The sequence below is a fragment of the Amblyomma mixtum genome, chromosome 3, assembly GCF_055824585.1.
Source record: "Amblyomma mixtum isolate Tamu chromosome 3, ASM5582458v1, whole genome shotgun sequence".
NCBI classification, from domain to species: Eukaryota; Metazoa; Arthropoda; class Arachnida; order Ixodida; family Ixodidae; genus Amblyomma; species Amblyomma mixtum.
In genome coordinates this window covers 378393739-378416216 of record NC_143014.1, presented here as the reverse complement: position 1 = coordinate 378416216, position 22478 = coordinate 378393739, and the positions used below count along the sequence as shown (strand labels likewise).

Sequence of the window (22478 nt, the reverse complement as noted above, 5' to 3'; positions counted from 1 at the left end):
TCATGAGTCTCAACGGGTCAACAGTCATGGTCTACCACGCAACCGTAAGCTGAGCCTTAATTTCAGGCCGCAGTTTTATCAACTGAATAGCACGCACCCTCCCGACTAACAAAAAAATAAAAAAGGAGGGAAACCAGATAAACAATTAAATATAACTTAATCGAACGTGTCTGGATCTTCATTCTGTGTAGGTGTTGTTGACGCTTTGTGCTGAGATTAAAGTGGTAGAAAAATTGCATTCGTACCAGCATGTGCCGCAATGACATTAACGCATGCGTACACACAAACACACACAGGGAGAAAGAGAGAGAAAGAGAGACAGACATACACAAGTCGCGACGACCTACATAATTGGAATGTGCCTGCTTTCAATATCTCACGCCCGATTGTGCACACATATACTTGCACGAAGAACATGACAGTCACGGCGGATATGACTCGAATATAGCGCTGTGACAAACGGGAATGTTGGTAGTAATATATAAGTTTTGCATGCATGACGTTCTCGCAAAACCACTATTAATAGTTCTCTATCACAGTTTCTGCTCATGTATAAGCCGCACACCATCTATTATGACCTTTCATTACTTAGTCAACTGCGCCTTTAATATTTTTTTTTGCGAGCGAGAGCTTGGGAGTGGTGTGAGGGATCACTTAAACCAAATATCGGTGCCTTGCAAGGCAAGGACCACGACGCGGATCCACAGGCAGACGAATAATGTTTATCATTTATCCTCCTCAACCACCTCGTCTGAGAGAACGAACTGCTTAGTTTTTAGCCAACGCATCATAATCATCATATTATCTGATCTGTAATGTCCACCCTTTATAAAGAGACAAACATTGGTGTTTATCGTCATTTTAAGGCGAAAGCCTTTAATGCCTCATACTGTCGTTAGCAGACGCGTCGGCAGAAGTGTCGACAAACGCGTCGGCAGCCGTGTCGGCAGAAGTGTCGGCAGACGCGTCGGCAGGAGTGTCGACAGACGCGTCGGCAGCCGTGTCGACAGACGCGTCGGCAGATTCGTCCGCCTTCCGGCGTCACTGCTTAAAAGGCTCAAGGTTCCAGCATGCATAAAGGCGCATCTAGTGAATGCATGGGCTTCATAAATAAAATAAAAGGAGCAAAGTCAGGAAAAGGGAAATAAAAATAAAAAATAAGAAAATAAAGAAAAATGAAAAAAAAAATGAGATAGCGAATAAAAATAAAAAACAAAAGAAAACGAGCAACAAATAAATTGTAAACAAAATATGAAACATAAAAAAGTAAATAAAAACAAACAGTGGCCAGGAAATGCTTTCACCTTGCAGCACTTTAGAGACCCAAAGTGCCCCCTGAATTTTCATTCCTTTGTCGCTACCGTCGTTGCGCCATACCGTCGTTGCTGCAACCATAACCGCTTGCTGCGTTTGTTATTAAGCCAGCAAGCAGCAAAATGAGTCTTCGTCCCACGAAAAGGACACGTAAGCGCTATCTTGACAAAGATGAACCATTTGTCGTGCCGAAGTCCACGGATTACTGGAAAAAGCAACGAAAACGAGGAGTTCTTGCCGGGGTGACAGCGTCAAGAGGCGATCCTTCAGAACGCGCGTGCCAGTAGTTCGACCGCGGACAAAACGTCGTCAGTTCCGACATCTGCTCCTTCAGGTGAGCACTGTGTTGAAGGCGTCAACGAGGGCGGCCCCTTTGTAAGTGATGAACACACGGGAACATGCAGCCGTGTACCGGCGCAGCCGTCGTCCAGTGCCAGCAGTTCGACAGCGAACACAGGGCCATCTCTCTCGACACCTGCTCCTTCCGGCGGGCGCAGTGCTGAAAGGATCTATGAGGGCACCCTTGAAAGTGGCACTGAACACGTAGAGGAATGCGATCGTGTACTGGCGCAGCCGTCGTCCGGTGTGAATACTCCTGTTTCAGGCTACAGAACCGAAGTGGCCAATGAGGGCATCCCCGGGACTGAGCGCACAGTTGAACCAGTTGAACCTACTTATGAACCGCGTCATCCGTCGCCATCGAGCTCCAGATCTACACTTTCAGGTGACTATGCTGAATGGTCTGATGAGGACATCCCAACTCATGAAAGTGACAGTGAACACATGGAGGACGACGACACAAGTGGCAGTGAATCTGAGGAGGAAGCCGAAAACCTAGATTCACTGTTGGATGAAAATGAGCTCCTGGCACCTGGCTTTGCTGATTTAGATTCAGCAACGTTACCTGGCTCTACGACAACCAAGGCAGCTGCAATTGTAATGATTATGGCCTTTGTTGTTGCTCATGGGCTTACTTGGGTTGCTTTGGATGATCTGCTGGCTCTCATTGAGGGCCTTTTTGGCTTTAGAGGAAATGTGCTCCCGCGATCAAAACACTTGTTTAGGAAGCTATGGGCTTCAAGAGCAAAGCGGGTCGCCAAGCATTTTTTCTATTGCAGTGTCTGTGGCAACCTGCTCAAGCCAGTGAGTGGGACATCCAAAATGAAGTGCTCTGCCTGTGTCCTGGCAAGTGATGTGAGATCACTCAAGGCGAAGGGGAATTTTTTTGTTATTATGGATTTAAAGGAGCAGCTGAAGACTTTGATAGCAAGAACAAAAGCTGATCTCTACAGCAACCTTGTCAATTTGAAAGAAGATGCTGAAAGATCAACAACGACCCTGAGAGACATCACAAGTGGCAGCATTTGCAGGGAGCTACGCCAGAGTAATCAGCTGAACTGGATGGACCTGACGCTAACTGTCACCACAGATGGAAGCCCCGTCTTCAAATCCTCTTCATCATCAGTGTGGCCCATACAGTTTTTCGTTAACGAGCTGCCACCCAGTTTCAGGATGAAAAACTGTTTGGTTGGTGGCCTTTGGTTTGGAAGGCACCCTGATATGACCCTGTTCATGACGAAATTTGTCGATGAAGTGTACAGAGTGGGTCGTGTTATCTGGGAACAAGCTTCAACGACAATGAGATCAGCAGTGTATGCTGTATGCTGTTGCGTAGATGCTCCTGCTCGGGCTGCCGTTAGCAACATGGTGCAATTCAACGGAATGTTTGGCTGCCCCTGGTGCTACGCCTGTGGAGAACACCGCGAAGGTAAAGTACTCTGATAAGTTCGATGTATTTATTAGGTCACCTGTTGTTATACGAGTATGTTGTTAAATAAAGTCTTTAAGCAATTCTTTCCCTTGCCTTGCAAGAAGATTGCATATATTCTGGCAGCAGAACTTTCGCATCAGGAGTGCACATATAAAGTATAGAATTTGCTATAGGTGTAATGGGCATTTTATCTTAAGAAATTGAAGATATAGAGTTTATGCACAATTTGTTTACAGCATAACGGGCAGTTCTGTGCTAATGTTATGCCCTGCACCTTGGACCCTACCCTGAATGCGAGTCTTTTCTTCTAGATTAGCCAATCCACTGAATGCCTTTTCATACTTCTGCTGCCCTCACAAGGCAAATATATTGCACATAAACTTCATTCATTCATTTCTTCGAGTTCTCGAAGCTTGTCAAAGGGTTTGCCTTTGGTAAGTTCTCCCCTTTGCCTTTGCAGCAGTTCTTCATAGCCAACATGAAGACATGTAGACATTGAGAAGACATGGCGAAAGACCTACTTAGTCTTTACTCATAGCTTTTGATTTTGTGCTAAAGCTAATGCACTGTACATGCTCGTGTACTTTTAACGTTAACAAGTATGCGTCGTATGTCGGGTACATGCAAACTGATGAGCTCGTGCAGGCAGTTTTCATTGTTCTTCAGCTTCTTGCACAGGCAAAATAAAATGGCCATTGCTGTCGTTATGCTGTGCGGAGCTGTGACTGAACTGTAATCATGTGTTTTTGAGTTCACCTTAGAAGGGAAGACTCTTAGGCTGTTTTTGTATAACTGTCAGGTTTTGGAAGCTGTTAGTATCGAAGATGTGCTGCTGAAAATTACGGTATGTTTGGGCCCGTAAATTTTCAGGAAAAAATATATACTAGTGGTAGCCTTAGTTTGTTGGTGACAGTAGTGTATCAGTGGGAAATGTTCTCTTGCTATATTATTTGGTTTGGTTTATTGGGGTTTAACGTCCCAAAGCGACTGAGGCTATGAGAGACGCCGTAGTGGGGGGCTCCGGAAATTTCGACCACCTGGGGTTCTTTAACGTGCACTAACATCGCACAGCACACGGGCCTCTAGAATTTCGCCTTCAAGAAATTCAGCCACCGCGGCCGGGATCGAACCCGCGTCTTTCATGTCAGCAGCCGAGCGCCGTAATCACTGAGCCACCGCTGCGGGGCTGAACCCTGCTTACCCCACAAGTCACTTGTATTTTCTGCGATGTTATAAAATCAAAGTCTGTTTATTTCAGGTGGACAGCGATACATGCAAGCCACGGTGAATGATGAGCGGACACCAAAGAGAATGCTTCGAGAAATGAAGATTGCCCTCGAAGTCAACGAAGCAGTAAATGGAGTGAAGGGCCATCGCCACTTGCTCACTTGAAGCACTTCAACGTGGTCTTTGGGCAGACAGTGGAGTACATGCACTGCGTGCTCCTTGGCGTCACCAGGTGCTTCACTGATAACTGGCTTGACTCTTGCAACAGCCAAGAACCCTTCTACATAGGTTGGTATTACTGTACTGATTCGTGTTACTGCATGCATACAAGCTTCTCAGTTTTGAGGGGTGTGATACGCACCAATGGTGGCAGTTCGGCCTCCTTGTCATCGTTGATGCATGGTATTGATGGAGCATTGAAGCTAGCACAGCACATGTGCATGCAGAGCTTGTGAACTCTACTGTCCACACTCTGCCTATACACAGTATCTGTGCGGAAAGCAGCCAGCCAGTTGGGCAGGCAGTGCCTTTCACGTGACTGATGGGGCCAGCAGGGCATACGGCATGATTGGCATTCAAATTTTCCAAATTGCTGTCATTAGTAGTTCAGCAAACGTGCATACATTATATCTGTATTTAGTGCTGCCCCTGGCTTGCACCTCTCATGCCTTTCCTTCCACAGTTGCTTCACTCTTTCCTTCTTTTGCCTAGCTGGAATACACACATTCTGATTGACATTGAACCCCCCGTAAGAGCGTGCTTGGTTGGTGGTTACGTACTCTGAACGCGGCTTTTTCTAATTTTTTGGGTTGCCACTTTCGAGGTATGCGGTAGGGGGTGTCACAGATGTCTTGCAGCTCTTTTGTTGCGGCAAGCATGAGTTTGACAAGTGTCGCTAGTTTACAGCACCTCCTTGTTCACTGTGAGTGGGGCAGCCATGGTTGTTTGTTTTATCTTGGACGAAATGACACTGCCATCATACATGTTTTAATGGTAGCACTGGCCTCTGATAGGCAAGCGCTCGTTATAACTGTAATCATTATAAGTGGGCTCAACTAGTTATGTCTGATGGTCAAGCATTAACTGCACTACATCTGCACTTAGGATTCCTGAACTAAATACCCGTTGTTATCAGGAAGCAAGGTCATTAGGGTAGGCATACCTTTATGATTTGTTCCCAACATGAATGCTTCAGCTTCGTGCTATCTTCATTCTTATGGCACACAGCAACAACATTGCATTCAAAAAGCCACAGGCTCAGTTTGGAATATGCTGCTGTTTAATGGTTTGCAAGCGGTGTTGTTTGGCTGGCTCATTCAATTACTTGCATTTAAATTGCACATCTCTTTCTTATTGCTTCAGGGCGCCCGACAACATTGGAGCAGCTTGACAACAGGTTGCTTGCCATCAAGCCCGCACACTGCTTCACAAGGCTGCCACGTTCGATTAAAGAACGCTGCCATTGGAAGGCAAGCGAGTGGTGGCACTGGCTGCTGTTTTATGCTGTGCCATGTTGTTTAGGCATTCTTCCCCAGCGGCATTTAAATCATTTTATGCTGCTTGTGGAAGCAGTCTTCACACTTCTTTTGGAAGAGTTGACTGATGAACAGCTGCATCATGCTGGTAAGTTTATACATTTTATTGGCTGTAAAATTGTATTGCATTTATAATGTTACAAAAATGCATTGAACTGCAAATTGCACGCATGTAAGCATTCACAGCGAATTGTACATATGAGAAAGGGAAGTTGTGAAACATGTTTGGCAGCATGACTTCAAATGTACAGTAACTGTGTTAGAATGATAGAGAATGATAGAATAGAGGTGGAATGATATTATGTAAATGGCAGCTATAAATAAAGCATGGACCACTCAGCATGTACCACTCGCACATGTCTCACATAAAGTTTGATATAGTAGTGTGGTGTCTGGTTCAGACCAGACGCATGACACGGGACCACGCAAGCGCAGTATGCAGAAACACTCTTTTATTCGTCACAGTCAAGCCACTTATATAGGAAATCATATTGAATGACGATGGCGATATGTACACTGAAAGAAACGAAACTGAAACAAGAAAGGATACAACATCGCATCCCGCTTGAAAATACAACATAGTAATTTACAACAACCAAAATAACACGAACTAAACACTTATTGTTCAGGTAAAGAAAACCCAAATCTTTCTACAGGTCGGCGTACCCTAGTGCTTCGACGCAAAGGTTGCTCCACCGAATCTTCTAAAGGAGCAACCACTTCTTCAGTAACTTCAGCCCTTGTTTCCGGCAATCGCAACAATTCACCCTGTTCAGCGCCTGCGCGGCTTTCAGGCTCAGCGGTACCCGAGTAGTGATGAGGCAATTCCCATGCCCATTGTTCTATTGTCTGCGATTGATTGCAGGGAACCCGAACTAGTTTAGACGCGTTCCAGCAACGACCGTCGCTCATCAAAAAGCTATTTTTGCCTTTTCTGCCGACAATCTTGAAAGGTCCCATGTAATTTACCGACGCTTTCCCACCGCCTGCTGGCTTGCGTACACGAACGAAGTCCCCTACTCTAAAGGCTGGTCTTTTCGCACCTCGCCTCCTGTCCGTATACTGTTTTGCATACATCTGCTTCGCCTTAACCCTAGCAGGAACATTCGAACCGGCATGGACACCCTCTCTTGTCGGCAAACCCACTGTATTGAGTCTTGTCCTTGGCTGACGCCCGTGGAGCAACTTAGCTGGCGACACACCCGTTGTCGCATGCGGCGTGGACCTATATATGCCGAGATAGTCAACCACAGCAGCCTGGAGGGGCCGTTGTTCCAATCGGGCAACCTGCATGAAATCTTTCAGCACGCGATTAAAACATTCAATCGCGCCGTTTCCCTGTGGATAGTACAGAGAAGAACAACGATGCGCAATACCCCTCTCTCTCAAGAATGTTTCAAACATTTGCGATCTAAACTGAGGCCCATTATCTGTGACAATTTCTTCCGGATAGCCTTCTCGGCTGAACACAGTCTGCAAAAAATCGACCACACTCTGTGACGTTACTGTAGATGAAAAGGCAACCTCAGGCCACTTGGAATGATAATCGATCAGCGATATCATGTACCTACAGTTTGAAGGGGCCCAGTCAATCGGTCCCACTATATCCATTGCTAACTTCTGCCATGGTAGCGCTGTAAACGTCACCGGCTGCAGCGGTGCAAACGACGGTTTAGCGGACTTGTCCGCGGCCTGGCAGATATGACAAAAATGAATTGCTTTCTTCTACCTGTTTATTCAAACGCGGCCACCAGTAAAGATCACGTAGTCTCTGCTTCGTCCTCACAATTCCTGGGTGACCTTCGTGCGCAAAACCAACCAGGAGCGAGGTTAATTCACTCGGAACAACTACCTGCTCACCGCGCATCAAAAGGCCATCAACGAAAGAAAGCTCTTCCCGCACGTTAAAGTACGGCATTACTTCTGCTGGCAAAACTTTTCTAGGCGCCCAACCATGTACCACGTGCACAACAACCTGTTGCAGTGTGCTGTCTGCAGCAGTGGCCACCTGCAGCCGTTCCTTTGTTAGGCACTCTGATACAACGGACACAATTTCTTCCTGCATCGTCTGCTGCGAATCACAGTCAAGAGGTAGGCGTGAAAGCGCATCGGCCACGACATTTTGCGATCCCTTTTGGTACTCTACGTCGAAGTTATAGTACAAAAGTCGAGCTGACCATCTGGATATACGCAAAGGTCGGCGTCCTGTACCGGCAGCTGAAAGTAACGTCACCAGTGCCTGGTGGTCCGTACGTAACAAAAATTTTCTACCCCACAAGTAGACGTGCCAGCGCTCGCACGCGAAGAGACAAGCAAGGGCCTCCCGTTCCCCAGCGGAGTACTTCCGCTCAGCAGGAGTCAGGGCACGTGATGCGAAGGCCACCGTGCGTACGCTGTCACCATCGCGTTGCTGAAGAACGGCTCCCAGACCCTTATCAGAAGCATCTGTCGTAACAATTACATCAAGGTCTGGGTTAAACATTTGTATGACTGGGCTTGAAGACAAAGCTGTCTTAACAAGCTGGAAGCTACGCTCAGCCGCATCATCCCACGGGAACTGTTGACCAGACCGCAGGAGCCTTCTAAGCGGCTCGACGAGATCAGCAAATCGCGGCACAAATCGAGCATAGTAACCAGCGAGACCCAAAAATGACCTCAAAGTGGCAACATCGTGAGGAGCAGGCACTTTGACAATAGCGTCAACCTTAGACTGCAATGGTGTGAGCCCTTTTGAGCTCACCGTATGCCCTAAAAAGGATAGTTCTGAGACAGCAAATGTGCATTTCTGGTTGAGCTTCAAACCTGAATCACCAATGCGTTTTAGCACCTGGTGTAGATTCTTGTGGTGCTCCTCACATGTCTTGCCCCACACAATCACATCATCAATGTAACAAAGTACGCCTTTACAATCTTTCAAAATATGCTGCATCATTCTCTGAAAGGCTGAAGGGGCAGATGCAAGGCCAAAACACACTCTCTTAAAACGAAACAATCCTTCGTGTGTGATAAAGGTGGTTAGTCCCCGACTTTCCGGAGTCAGTTCTAGCTGGTGGTATGCCGACGCTAAGTCGAGCTTTGAGAAGCACGTTCCTCCAGCTAGTTCATGAAGTAGTTCCTCTGTATGCGGAAGAGGAAAAGCATCGGCAATTACTGCCTTGTTCACTTCACGTAGGTCCACACACAACCTAATTGAACCGTCCTTCTTCCTCACGACGACGATCGGTGAAATCCACTCCGATGCGTCGACAGGTTCAATTATATCTTCGGCCAGCAGGCGTTGTATCTCTACCGATACCTGTTGCCGTAGCGTGAGCGGCAGGCGTCGGAGTTTTGCAACGACTGGTTTCACAGATGAACGATAGTTAACATGGTGAACAAAGCCTTTCACATGCCCTAACTGTTCCGTGAACAAGTGCGCAAACTGGTGCGTAAATTCTGAAGGCAGTGAATCAGGGCATGTCACCTGGCAGCAATTCAAGGTTGAGCCGTTGATAGTGATTCCCAGGCTCCGAACGGCATCAAGCCCCAGCAGCGAAGTGCCCTTGGTTGTGACATGAAAAAGCACACTGGCTCTGTTTCCCTTGTAAGATACGTCAGCAAGAAAGCAACCACTTAACTTGATTTGTTCTCCGGAATAGTTGCACAAATTGGCAGTCGGCGGTCGTAATGAGTACGTGTCGGCTAGATATTTGTGGTAGTGCTCTTCACTGAGCAAAGAAACCGTAGCGCCTGTGTCGACAATCAACGACAATCTTATCTTCCCGACAGAAATGTTGGCTCGAATATCTTTCGCCGACGCATTACGGTCACCGATTTGAAGTACCGTGACGGCGTTGGCCTTCTCGGGCTTTCGAATGGCATATTTCTTTTTCTTCGATTTGCATATGCTTGAAAAGTGACCAATTTTTCCACAAGAGTGGAAACGCTTGTTCCTCGCCGGACATGCAGTCGAGTTAGCCATATGCGATGACGAGCCGCACCTGTAGCAACTTCCTTGCTCAGAGTCTGACCTTTTTCGCACATCTTGAATCTTGTTCACAGTGCTATGCGCGAATTCCCCGAGCTCTTGTTGTGTTTGCTCAATTTGCTTCCCGATGTCAACAGCACGCTGCAATGTAAGCGAAGACCCTTCATAAAGCATGCGTTCACGTGTTGTTCGTGACGAAGTGCCTTCCAATAATTGGTCTCGAATCATGCTATCGGTAGCACTGCCAAAATTGCAAGTAGACGCAAGGTCCCGAAGACTGTTTGTAAATGCTTGAAATGTCTCACCAGGCAGTTGTCGTCTTTGGCGAAACCGGCGCCGCTCCACCAAATCATTCGTAGCGCTCGCGAACACTTATTGTTCAGGTAAAGAAAACCCAAATCTTTCTACAGGTCGGCGTACCCTAGTGCTTCGACGCAAAGGTTGCGTTACTCCTGGCCGCCGATGAGATCGTGGCTGCAAGGGCTCCGTGTCGCCTTGCACCGTAGGCGGTTCATCCTCGTCGCCAATATGTGGTGTCTGGTTCAGACCAGACGCATGACACGGGACCACGCAAGCGCAGTATGCAGAAACACTCTCTTTTATTCGTCACAGTCAAGCCACTTATATAGGAAATCATATTGAATGACGATGGCGATATGTTCACTGAAAGAAACGAAACTGAAACAAGAAAGGATACAACAAGTAGTAGTGCTAAAAACAGGGACGACAAGATAGAAGAAGATAACACAAGCGCTAGCGCCTGTGTTGTCTTCTTCTATCCTGTCGTTCCTGTTTTTAGTGCTACTGCTTTGTCCTTCCAGTGTAAACACCAACTAGTCCACTGCTTTAAATCACGTAAAGCTGTCATGACTGAGAGTCTATCATCATCATGAATGAATGCACGAACTTTGTTGAGAAGCTCATTCACAAATACGAGTTCTTTGCCGCATGTTCCCCAAAAATATTCACAGGAGGAATTATTCATCAGCGTTAACTTCCATAGGACGTAACCATGTTATTTTGATGGAATTGCTACTGACCTTCAGCCACTTTTTAGTTTAGTAAACATTAAGATGAGAAACTGGAACCCACCTGGTTTCAAGAAAGAAGATGAAGCTGCTGAAATAGGGGTCCCTTCTTACCTCAAGACTTTTCTTGATAAAGGTGCTGTCTGAATTTCAGAACTCATCCGAGGTCAGGGGGCATTGAACAAAGCTTGCTATTGAACTTAGACTAGTGCTGAAGTTTAAGTTTCTGGAAGTGGGCACAAGGTTATGGTAGGGATTGTGCTGATGCCGCGTTTCCTGATGTTGATGGGATGAAATTGCCAGTTCGAGTAAAGCAGCATATTGATTTAGCGAGTTCGAACTAATGCGCTTTTACTCTATATGATATAAAATTGCTTGAAAATGGTGACATCATAATCCTTTTACCATGCACGCTGTGGCAGTTCCTCTTCAGAAGCAAAAAAAAATAAGCACTCAAATGAATATTAAGATGCCTTTTACAGTGCAACTAAGCAAGTCTAGCAGTTTTGATTTTGCTTCATTTGTTAGGTATTGCAAGAAATGTTTTGTAAATGGTAAAGCACGCCCGATTTGTTGGAACAGTGGTGTGATAGAGCGCAATCACAAGGAAACACTTAAAAGATTAGGTTTTGTGCGGAAATCTTTCACTGTGAGCATGGCTGCTCTTTTGAGCAGGTCGCTTGCTGCAAGAGTTTGTGTCCAGGACAAGAACACTCTACGGCCCACGTATGATGACTTTTAATGTGCACCAGCTGCTTCATCTTGTGACAGCTGCAAAAAACTTTGGACCTTTGTCGGGGCACAGCGCATTTGTCTTTGAAAGTGGAAACGGCAGACTTGTGAAGACTATAACTGGTGCAAAAGGGATACCAAACCAGGTTGTGGAACGCGCGGTGATGCTGCAACAACTGCAGCTCATGACGACACTGCACATTTTCGAAAGAAAAGTGCAGGAATTCACCAATGCCCTACTAGCTAAGCCTTTAATTGCTGCTGCTACGCATATTTCTTTTGGGCTATTTCAACCGCACGCCTAGCCTGTCAGCGGAGGAGACCAATGCCCTGAATGCTATGTTCAGTCGTGTCATTGCTGTAAATGAACACTTTCGTTTTGCTTTTAAGGGAACAGTGTTGCACAGCAGAATGTACAGAAAATTCATGAAGTCAATAGATGGAACGCCGACCAAAAGGTTGTTGTTTAATATGAAGACAAAGACGTTTCGGCTTCCATACGGAAGCCTTGATCACTGGGCGGAAAGCCCAAAGCACATCGCTTAAGTGCGCCGCAGTAATCGCCCCAGGCATCCTGCGTACGTAGGCGGGAGATTGCCTGCGTTGTGGTTGAGGGTTTTTTCTGTTGGTTGAATTATTAGGGATTCCAGATATCGACGTGACAGCCAATTCTTCTCTCTTGCGATGACTGAAGCTTCTTCCCAGGCTATTTTGTGCGTCGCGGCTTCCACGTGTTCCGCAAGTGCATTAGAAGCAATCCTCTTGTTCCTGACGTCGTTTTTGTGGTCCCTCAATCGTCTTTCGAAATTCCCGCTCTCGCCGATATAGCAGTAGTCGCAATCTGCGCAGGGAATCTTGTAGATGACGCCAGGAAACTTCTCTATCTTTATCTTGTCTTTGACAGATACCAGCTCGTGCCTCAGCTTGCACGCCGGAACGTGAGCGACGTGTACGCCGTAAGTGCGTAAAACGCGAGCCAGAGACTCGCTCACGCCCGGTACATATGGGATAGCGGCTCGGGCTCGGCGCGGGGGACCAGCTGGTTCTGACGGGCGTTATGACCGTTGAAGAACGGAATCTACGAAGTGCTTCGGGTAGCCGCATTTACTCGTAGATTCGGTTCTTCAATGGTCATCACTCCCGTCAGAACCAGCTGGTCCCCCGCGCCGAGCCCGAGCCGCTATCCCATATGTACCGGGCGTGAGCGAGTCTCTGGCTCGCGTTTTACGCACTTACGGCGTACACGTCGCTCACGTTCCGGCGTGCAAGCTGAGGCACGAGCTGGTATCTGTCAAAGACAAGATAAAGATAGAGAAGTTTCCTGGCGTCATCTACAAGATTCCCTGCGCAGATTGCGACTACTGCTATATCGGCGAGAGCGGGAATTTCGAAAGACGATTGAGGGACCACAAAAACGACGTCAGGAACAAGAGGATTGCTTCTAATGCACTTGCGGAACACGTGGAAGCCGCGACGCACAAAATAGCCTGGGAAGAAGCTTCAGTCATCGCAAGAGAGAAGAATTGGCTGTCACGTCGATATCTGGAATCCCTAATAATTCAATCAACAGAAAAAACCCTCAACCACAACGCAGGCAATCTCCCGCCTACGTACGCAGGATGCCTGGGGCGATTACTGCGGCGCACTTAAGCGATGTGCTTTGGGCTTTCCGCCCAGTGATCAAGGCTTCCGTATGGAAGCCGAAACGTCTTCGTCTTCATATTAAACAACAACCTTTTGGTCGGCGTTCCATCTATTGACTTCATGAATCTTCTTCCCGACCAGACGAGTTTTCGTCGAACGTTAGATTTCAATGTACAGAAAAGCGAAAAAAACCAACAGCACAGCAGTGAGAGCATTAGACAATGACTACTTTGTCATTGACAGGATTTTTGAAATAATTCACGACTGTTGTGAAGCCACTAGTGCTGTTTTTTTTGTAAGAAACTGGTTTGTATAGATAGCACACACAGGCTCCCAGGACATATTAGCGAGTGTTTTTTGTCTTTTATGACTACTCCTTCTGTTTTGAAATTGAGTGACATCCTTGCACCATGCCTTCTGATTGAATTACCAGCTGATGATACAGCATATATATGTGATTTGCCCAACTTTATTGAGCGTGACTGACATCTCAGCTAAAAGAAAGCGACCAATAGAACATGACAAAAGCTGGCCAGAACCAAGAACCTCTTTCAGTGCAGTGGTACAAAATGCAACGTATAAATATGATTGATGAATTTTAAATGAAAAAGCAAAACTGTGGGCTATTGACGGTTGCTTCTGGGGGGCTATGGAGTAATTTCAACCACCTGGAGATTTTTAACATGCACCGACATCGTAGAATGCGTAGACAATTTTGCATTTTGGCCTTATTAAAATGCAGCCACTATGGTTCGGATTAGACCCACGGCCTTGGGCATATCATCATCATCAGCCTGACTATGCTCACTGTAGGGCAAAGGCCTCTCCGATGTCTCTCCAATTAACCCTGTCCTTTGCCAGTTGCGGCCACCATATTTCCGCAAACTTCTTAATCTCATCCACCCACCTAACTTTCTGCCGCCCCCTGCTAGCTTGCCTTCTCTTGGAATCCATTCCATTACCCTTAAGTACTTAAGTACCAGCAGTTATCTTAGACTGAATTTCATATTCACCAAGCCGCCGTTGCAGTTAAAAAATAAAGAAGGAAAGGATTGATGATGACGGATTTTTGCAGCGCAAGACAATCTGTGGCCAAAGAGCTCCATGTCAGAGGGTACTTTTCTTCTACTCAAGGTGGGGTCAAAGACCCATTTTCCAAGTATTTCATCCTAAATAAGTCGAGCACCAGACCAGGAGAATTCTTGTACCCATTGTATCCCCGATGGGCAGCACTGGGGATGACACCCCGCACCTTCCGCCTGTGAATCGGATGCTGAGACCACTAAGCCACCGCTGCAGTAAAGAAAGAAAGGAAAGGACAGTTGCTGGTGTAGAAAATGTCTTGCGGTTACAGTAGTGTTTTCTTCGTCAAACTAGCTTCGGAGAACATTTGGCCTGGTGAAGGAAAAGTGGTGGGTAGGCTAAAATCAGGTGATAGGTTAAATATGCAAGTATTTTTGTGCCATGTAGTGTGACTATGGTTTATTGGGTGCAGTTACACTCAGTAAAGTTTGCAACTTGCCAGACGTCCGAGCTTACTTTCAGTAAAATGTGGGAGCCTAGTGGGGTTGAATAGATAGGCATCTAGCTTCTAATTCAAAAGGTTGAGCTCATTGTCATGGTGCATTCAGTTACTGGAAAATGCAGGCTGCTGTACTGTTTCACAAGAAGGTTGAAGATCCTAATGGCCAGTTATACCTCTGTTTTGAAACTAAAGTGTTGAGAGGAATGGCCATTGTAATAATGCGAGTCCGTGGAAGCAGAAGCATTTTCCAATTCTTTGTATCCTATCTGATGGTACACTCCAAAGAGTACATTAGCTACCTAAATTTTGTGCTGTTTAAACTTTTCTGTGCTTTAATTTCTTTTCAATCTTTTGTATCACTGAACTGTAATATGATGGGACATCATACCGGTTTGTTTTTTGGGATTTGTTTTTGTTGCAATTTTTCTCTTGTGTTGTATGTGTGTGCAATGTGGTTCATGCGCTTTTCATTTTTGTATGTTATGTCCTCTATTTAATTAACCAAATATTGTTTATATGCTTCATACGTTTACTCCAATTACAAATCCTAACATCTTCTCAGCACTTGGCTTTCCGTGCTTCTGAACTCTGTTTGTGCAAACTGTGCTGGTACGACATTTCTGGTCCAGTGACTTTAAAATATGTTACACAGCTTCCTGAAGTCATTGAAGTAGTGTTTGTTTTGTAGTCCCGCGCTCTTTGACGAGATATGACGAAGCTAGATGTTGTGTTTATGTACCGAGAATTCAGAATGAATTGCCAGATGAAGTATATATTCTTGGTTACATCAAGAAATGCATTAAAAAAACATGCTTGGTTCTGAGTAACGTGTTAAAATGTATTAGTCCATATTTCTGTGATATGTATGTGCTACCTATCTGATGTTGATTTTTATTTTGTCCCTTGTTGATGTTGATTTTTCCTAACTTTTGGTTCTCTTGCATATGTCAAAGTTAGCTATTGCGTGCTCGTCTGCTGGCGTTGTTGGGCCGAGTCCCTGAAGCTATTGGTAGCTTTGACATGCCCACTTCTGGAACTCTGTATTCTTTTCGTGAAATAAAACAAACATTTTGTTCCCTTGCATATGTCAAAGTTGGCTATTGCACACCCGTCTGCTGACTTTGCCAGGCCTAGTCCACAAGCCACTGGTGGCTTTGACATGCCTGCTTCTGGAACTTTGTATTCTTTTCGTACAATACAACAAACATTATTATTATTATTATTATGTATTCGGTGATTACTGTTTATGCCTTGTATGTAATCTGTTGCTTTCCAGTGTTGGGGCTTGCCATTATCATGACTAACCATCCTGTGACGTGACAAGATGAATGTATTATACATAATAACTGCAGGTAGGCCATATACCTAACTGTTAGTAATGACTGCTAAATGCTGAGGTAGCACAACTGTACTGCTGCGGACTATAACTGGTTCAACATAATGGAAACCGCGTCTGTGTTGTCTCTCTCATAATCCTGCCCTCGTGCGCTGCTGTTTTCCACAATTGGACCCTGCTGGTTTTCCTGAAAGAGGCTGTTTAATTTGAAACAAGTAGGAAACAAGCAGGTGCACTGATAAACTCCAGTCTTCTATGAATATTTACCAGAATGGTGAAGGGCCTGCAAATATGGCTCAGCTACTGAGGTGTCTACTGGTTCCACACAACGTTGGGACTGTTTCTTGGCCAGTTTTGTAAGAATCAATTAAGTGCTTTCTTTTGAGTATTTTGCTTTCTACATTGATTTACAGCAATTTCTGATGAAATGCATTCGGCCTAATTGTTTCCCGTAATAATGTATATCGAACAACAGAGCATATATGTGTATTTGAGAGTGCCTTCGTAGTGCGTACCCTCGTGGCACCCGTTTATAGTCTCTCCTCTCTGTTCGCAGTCTTTAATGTGCATAGTATCCGAAAAGGTTCTTTTCCCTGCGGGCTCTTCGAAGATCCAGTTCTCACGCGATGTAGACGAAAGGCCTTCATAGGTTCCTCGACCACAGGCGTACGCGGAAATCCGCTGCTCCCCGTACATGCTGAATACCCGCTGCCGGATCAAGTGTCGCTTCTGCCCGCGGCAGCGCATTATTCAGCAGCTGCCGTTGAACCGCGCTTATTCGCCGGGCCGGTACGCGGCGATCCATATTGCTCACCGTTCTGCGCCGTTTCGTCCGTCGTCATGCATGCGCACGTGCACATGTGTAGCGCTGCTCGTTCCTAGCCGTGTGCGAAAGTCCAACCGCGCGCTTAAATTTGCATCTTTACCGCATATCTCAAGATATATTCTCACGTTGTAGTGACGGCAGGCCAGCGGTTATAATTGTTTTACAAGAACGGGCGTTTGTCGTCGCTTCCGTCTTCACGCATCGATTTACCGAGCAGATCCATGCATGCATAACTGGGACATATTTCGGGTCTATATATACGGATGCAGATCTACACAAGCGGATCCACTTCCATACATATATGTCTGCGACCATCCATTCATATGGATAAGTTTCCGTAAGTGCTGCGCAGAGGCATACAGACTGCATGTGTCGTAAATGACGTCAGTAAGGACTCCGTACGCTCCGGCCATATAGCCGCGTCCGTATCCGTCCATACTCCATACGTTCCGTAAGTTCGTCCTTAACAACTTATGAAGTCCATATGCTCTCCGCACACAGCCGTCCGTACCCACCGTGTATTCCATAAGGCCGTCCGTAACACCATATGACGCCCGCATGTTCTCCGCATATAACCGTCCGTAACCTCCTCACGGTTTCTATAAGATCCATATGGGCTTCCGTAAAGTCCGTACGGCATCCGTTTGATTTCTGTATGCGCCTTGCGGAAAATGTACGGAAACCGTATGCCTTCCATATAGTTGAATACGGATTCGTTTCAGTAGGGTATGTGCGGTTTTCTCCAGTAGGGTAGGTATGCAAAACAAAAAAGTCGGCTTTTTGCTGTAGCTGGTTACATCAGCACACACGCCGATTTTTCCTTCAATGTAAGATTGTACTTCATCGCATCTATGACCATCGCCTCAATCTTTCTCAGCGTATAGTTTGATTTTCTCAGTACTCTAGCTGATCCAACGCATGGATCGGAAAGTATTACGAGAAATTGCTTCTTGTGCGCAATCGATCTAATTATGGCAAACAAGCATTGCAGCTCTTAACAAAAGATACAGTCCACGAATGCCAGGAAATGTATGTAATGTTTATTCTTTCTCTTAAGGATTTGGAATTTCATTTTGTGAATAGAGATGAGTAGACTTTTCTCTGTGCTTATCTGCATCTATTTGTGTATTTCTGTGCATTTCGTATTACTTCGTATGACAGTTGGCCTTGTGCATAATGTGAGATTCTTTTATCGAGATATTCGAACATACTATTCTGCGGTGCATTTGTCATGGTCTCAATTGGGAGCGTGATCAAGCTTTGTCTGTATACCGCCTTTTGTCTTTTTTTTATTTCTCCGTCCACCTCGAGCATGTTTTGTTTGTAGAGCAACAGACACACCCAAGCTGCTCAAATGCAGCTTTTCGCCTGGGTTCCATATCTGTCACGTGCAGGTGAATGATAAATAAAACTTATTTATTATTAATATTTCCTATGTGCAGAATTTGTTGTTCTCGACTTTTAATAGTAGGCCCCTTGGAGTCCTCATACCACTCTTGGCGCATCGGAGCAGCTGTTAACCGATGCGTGACTGTCCTACGACGGCAGGTGCTGCCACCGGTGGGGGTGGTGAGACCCAAGTTACCCTTCGCTAGCAACCCCGCGTGGCCAATGGATGTTTAACTGCCTCCTGCCTCAGTGGTCACTTCGCTCGCAATCCGGTGGGGGCGGGTTATGACGACGCCACAAGGTCACGTGACTTAGGTGGCCCATCTGGGTTGCTTCTCCGGGGATTTTTCGAGTGAGTGAGAAACATTTAATGCACAGAACAAATCGAGTTCAGTTGGGTGGGCCCCCATTCCAGAAGCGCATTGGCTTTTGCAGCTGGTCTTGCACGGTTAATCAGCCAAAGCTGGTCTCCCCTGTGTGAGCTAGACATCACCGCCTCTGCTCAGGGAAATTTAAGGCAGAAAAAAACAACGCAAAAACGGGAACGGAAGAAGAAAAAACCTGTTTGATTACTATAACTGTTAACAGAAAGGTACATCCTTTCAATTCAGCAACGGCGATTCTGAAGTCTTCAATTTTTCACCTTGTATATCCACTGCTATTCACGGAATGTCAAAGGCGATCGAGTATGGTGCAGATATTCTTAACTCTTTGCTTCAAAAAACAAAACGATGAAGAAGTGGCAGGCCTTGGGTCCAGTTTTCTTTCTATGTTCGTGAATGATCACCCGCAAGCCGTCCGATTTTCCAAGGTCCTAATGTACGCAGATTACACTCCTCTTTTTTTCTCAGGTGAATCGCTCTCGGACCTGCAAAATATGATAACATCTTAACTCTCTAGTATTTCCTCATGGTTTTGTGTAAACAAATTAACAATAAACGCAGATAATTAAATATTTAGTATTCCCCTCTAGGAGAAGAAACATTCGCAATGATACGATTCGCATACCATTAAAACAACCGTAGGATTCCGCAGGTGTATTCTTACAAATACCTCAGCGTCATCTTTGACCAACACCTGCATTTACAAGAAGCACATCTAAAAGGTGTTTAAAAGGATAGCTTTCAGCTGCTATGCACTTATTAAGGCAAAGCAGTTTCTTCCGTACAGTGTAGACCGTTCCTTGTCCTTTTCGCTGCTTCACTGTCGCATTAACTACTGCTGCGAATCATCGTGTCAAATATGCAAATATCAGCTCCACGTGGCGGAGCGGGTGTGCGGCGAGGAAGTTCAGTATGCGAAATGCAGGGACGTGAACTCTCCCGCGAGCAAAATTTAGTATGGCAGTTTTAGAATCAGATAGTATAAATCGGGCCTCCGTGCGTGTGATGGCCAGGGCAATGGCGGCCTCTTCAGCCTCCTCCGAAGTGGCAGCGGGGGATATGTGAAGGGTGGCAATCGGTTTGAGGGAAGGGTTTGTGATGGCTACAACCGCGTCCTCGCCTGTGCATGCAGCATCCACCCAAACAGCATACGGTTCCGTGCCATAGTGTTTGTGGAGCGCCCGAGCGCGAGCTCTGCGTCTGGGTTCGTGGTAGGTGGGGTGCATGTTTTTGCTGCACGATGTCGGTGCATGTTTAAGATCTTCAGGTGGTAGAAATCATTTTCCGGAGCCCTCCACTACGGCACCTCTTTCTCTCTTTCTTCTTTCGCTCCCACCTTCCTGCGCTCTCTCACGGCCCGGTTGAGGTGTTCACTTTTAACGTTTCTTTGCGAAAGCAACACTGCGCCCACCGTTTCGCCTCTTCAGCGCGGCCGCACTTTCGCCGTGGCGGCGACTCCACGAATGACCTTGAGCCGTCGCCTAGCAACCGCAGCAACTGCCGCCGGTGCTCGCTTCGCCAGATGGCGACGCCGTCGCCGGCGCTCGCTTCGCCAGCAGTAGAAACCCAGACACTCTACTGACCATCGAAGCGTATTCATTGGTGTAAATAAAGTTGTAACCAATGCTTCACTATGTGTCTTCTTCATGTATAAACAACGCAGCTTAGCCAAAACGCCTAACCACAAGCGAATCCTAAGCGTTGCCAGGCAACCGTTGCTTTCGCAGCACCACCAGGTTTAAACAGAGCTAAACCACAGCCATTTTTTATTCTCAGTTGTGTTTTATTTGTCCCCCACTCCTTATGTAATGCCTCAATAGGGGCTTTTAAGGGCAAAATAAGTGATAATGATGATGATGAGAAGTGAGACAGTTCGCGAAATCCTTTCCTAAAAATAACTTTAGTTAGGTTTAACTATTCTAAACCTAGCTATACAGAGCGAAAGCTATGCTCCATTGCTTCGCAGGTCTAGCTCGTTGCTCCTCTGTTTAAGCGGCTCGTTTACCTCTCGTCCTCTGCAGTACACCTTCTCGGCGCGATATATAGACTGGATGATCGGACGCGGCTTGACGGAGACGCAGAAGAGCTGACACACCCACCCGTCCGGTGCGCGCCTCATTCATGGCGTAACTGAAGGGAGAAACCGCCGACGTAGCAACTGTTACATCCTCTTCTATTCACGCGGTATCAATGGCGAAGCCGAATAGCGTGCGCAACTGCACCTCTCACAGCCTGCCCTCTCCTACAGTCACGTGGTATCACAGCGACCGAGACGGCGAGCGCGCATAGGTGCGCCTGCCTGGCGAATCACGGAGCCTCAAGGCCAAACGCGCATCAAGACTGATCGTGGGGGACATGTAGAAAACATACACTCTTACTATTGTGGGAACAAACATTACGCACACAATATCGCCGGTACTGCAGTAGTTATGAGTTCGAAAAGACCCCATCTAAAACTGTACATTTTAAAAGGTATCTTATTGCTGTGAATGTTCTTTTTATATACTGCGCCCGATTGCTACTGTGAATCAGATGAAAACAAATGCTATTTGCTTCGCAAAGTGCGGCACAGGGATGCTCATAGACACCGTGAGCATCGCTGTTCCGCACATGAATATCATTGAGCAGTGCTTTCAAAACGAGCACGTTTGGTGCCTTCAGCGATGGATTCCTGAATAATGCTTAGAAGGCGACAATTTTCTCCTCTCGCCCTTTTGTTACGTGTTCTCAGACACTCGTTCGTACACGACCGCGTTACGATGGTTTCCCTGAAGAAAATTTAATCGAGCATCCGACCATTTTGTTAAATACCCTCGAGGGACAGGGCACAAAGTAGTTGATTGTGTAATGTGGCAATTTATTGGCAACACTTTTTAACTCCTATCAGCAGCTCGCTACGCTGGTATGCGCAGCCGGCTTTCTGTTGCACACGGTTACTGGGCTAGACGCCTGAAAAACATTCTGCATTGGCTTCGCAGCACATGCAGCGTACACACACTTCTTGGAAGTCAGGAAAACAAGCAACTGCGACCAGCTGTAGTTCTATGTTACGAGTCGTTACTCTTGCCACAAGCACTTAGCACGCATGTCTTGACTGTCTTCAGGCTATGCTGTGTTAGGTTCAATGGCAGAGGGAGAGAGAGACAACTTTATTACAACAGGAATTCGGGGCACGCCGCAGGGTCCCCGAACAACCCCACTGCACTCAAGTGTTTATGTTCCTGAGGTCCATAACAGTGGCAGCCCGGCCGGTGGCGATGGTCTGCACGGCAGGGTCCTCCGAGAGCAGCAAGGTCTCCCAGTCCTCCCAGGTCTTGAGGTTCTCTAGGTCCCGCGGGGGAGGGTCCGCCGGGCAGAGGGAATGGATGCGGAGGGAAGAAGCGAAGAGTTCTGGGCATAGGGCACATGCGGGAGTGGGAAAGGATGGATGATAGTGGGCTAGGTTAAGGGGTGAGGGGAGAGAGTGTGTCTGTAGTCTGCGCCAGAGTGTTGCTTGTTTGTCATCTAGGGAGGGGTGCGGCGGGGGATAGAGCTGGCGTGAGGCTCTGTAGGCCTGCGTCAGCTCGCTGAATGAGTGCACATCACCCCCCCCCCCCATTGCGCCCGTTTTCCAATAGTCGATAAAAATTTTGAAAGCAAAAAAGTTATCCTACCTTCAGTTACGCTGTATTACATAATCTTCATTAAATTCTTAGTCAAAGTAATGAGCGGAGTAGTCAACGCTAGAACGGCAACATTTGATTTGGCAGAAAGTATTCTATCCCAGTGCAACCTGCTGAAGTTAAGTTTCGAGAAAGAGAA

The 22478-nt window shown here is 46.5% G+C and overlaps 1 pseudogene; it reads left to right on the top strand.

The window, feature by feature from the left end:
* Nucleotides 1-2: 2 nt before the first annotated feature.
* The window catches only part of LOC149356919 (uncharacterized), a 38231-nt pseudogene continuing 15755 nt past the window's right edge, over nucleotides 3-22478 (top strand).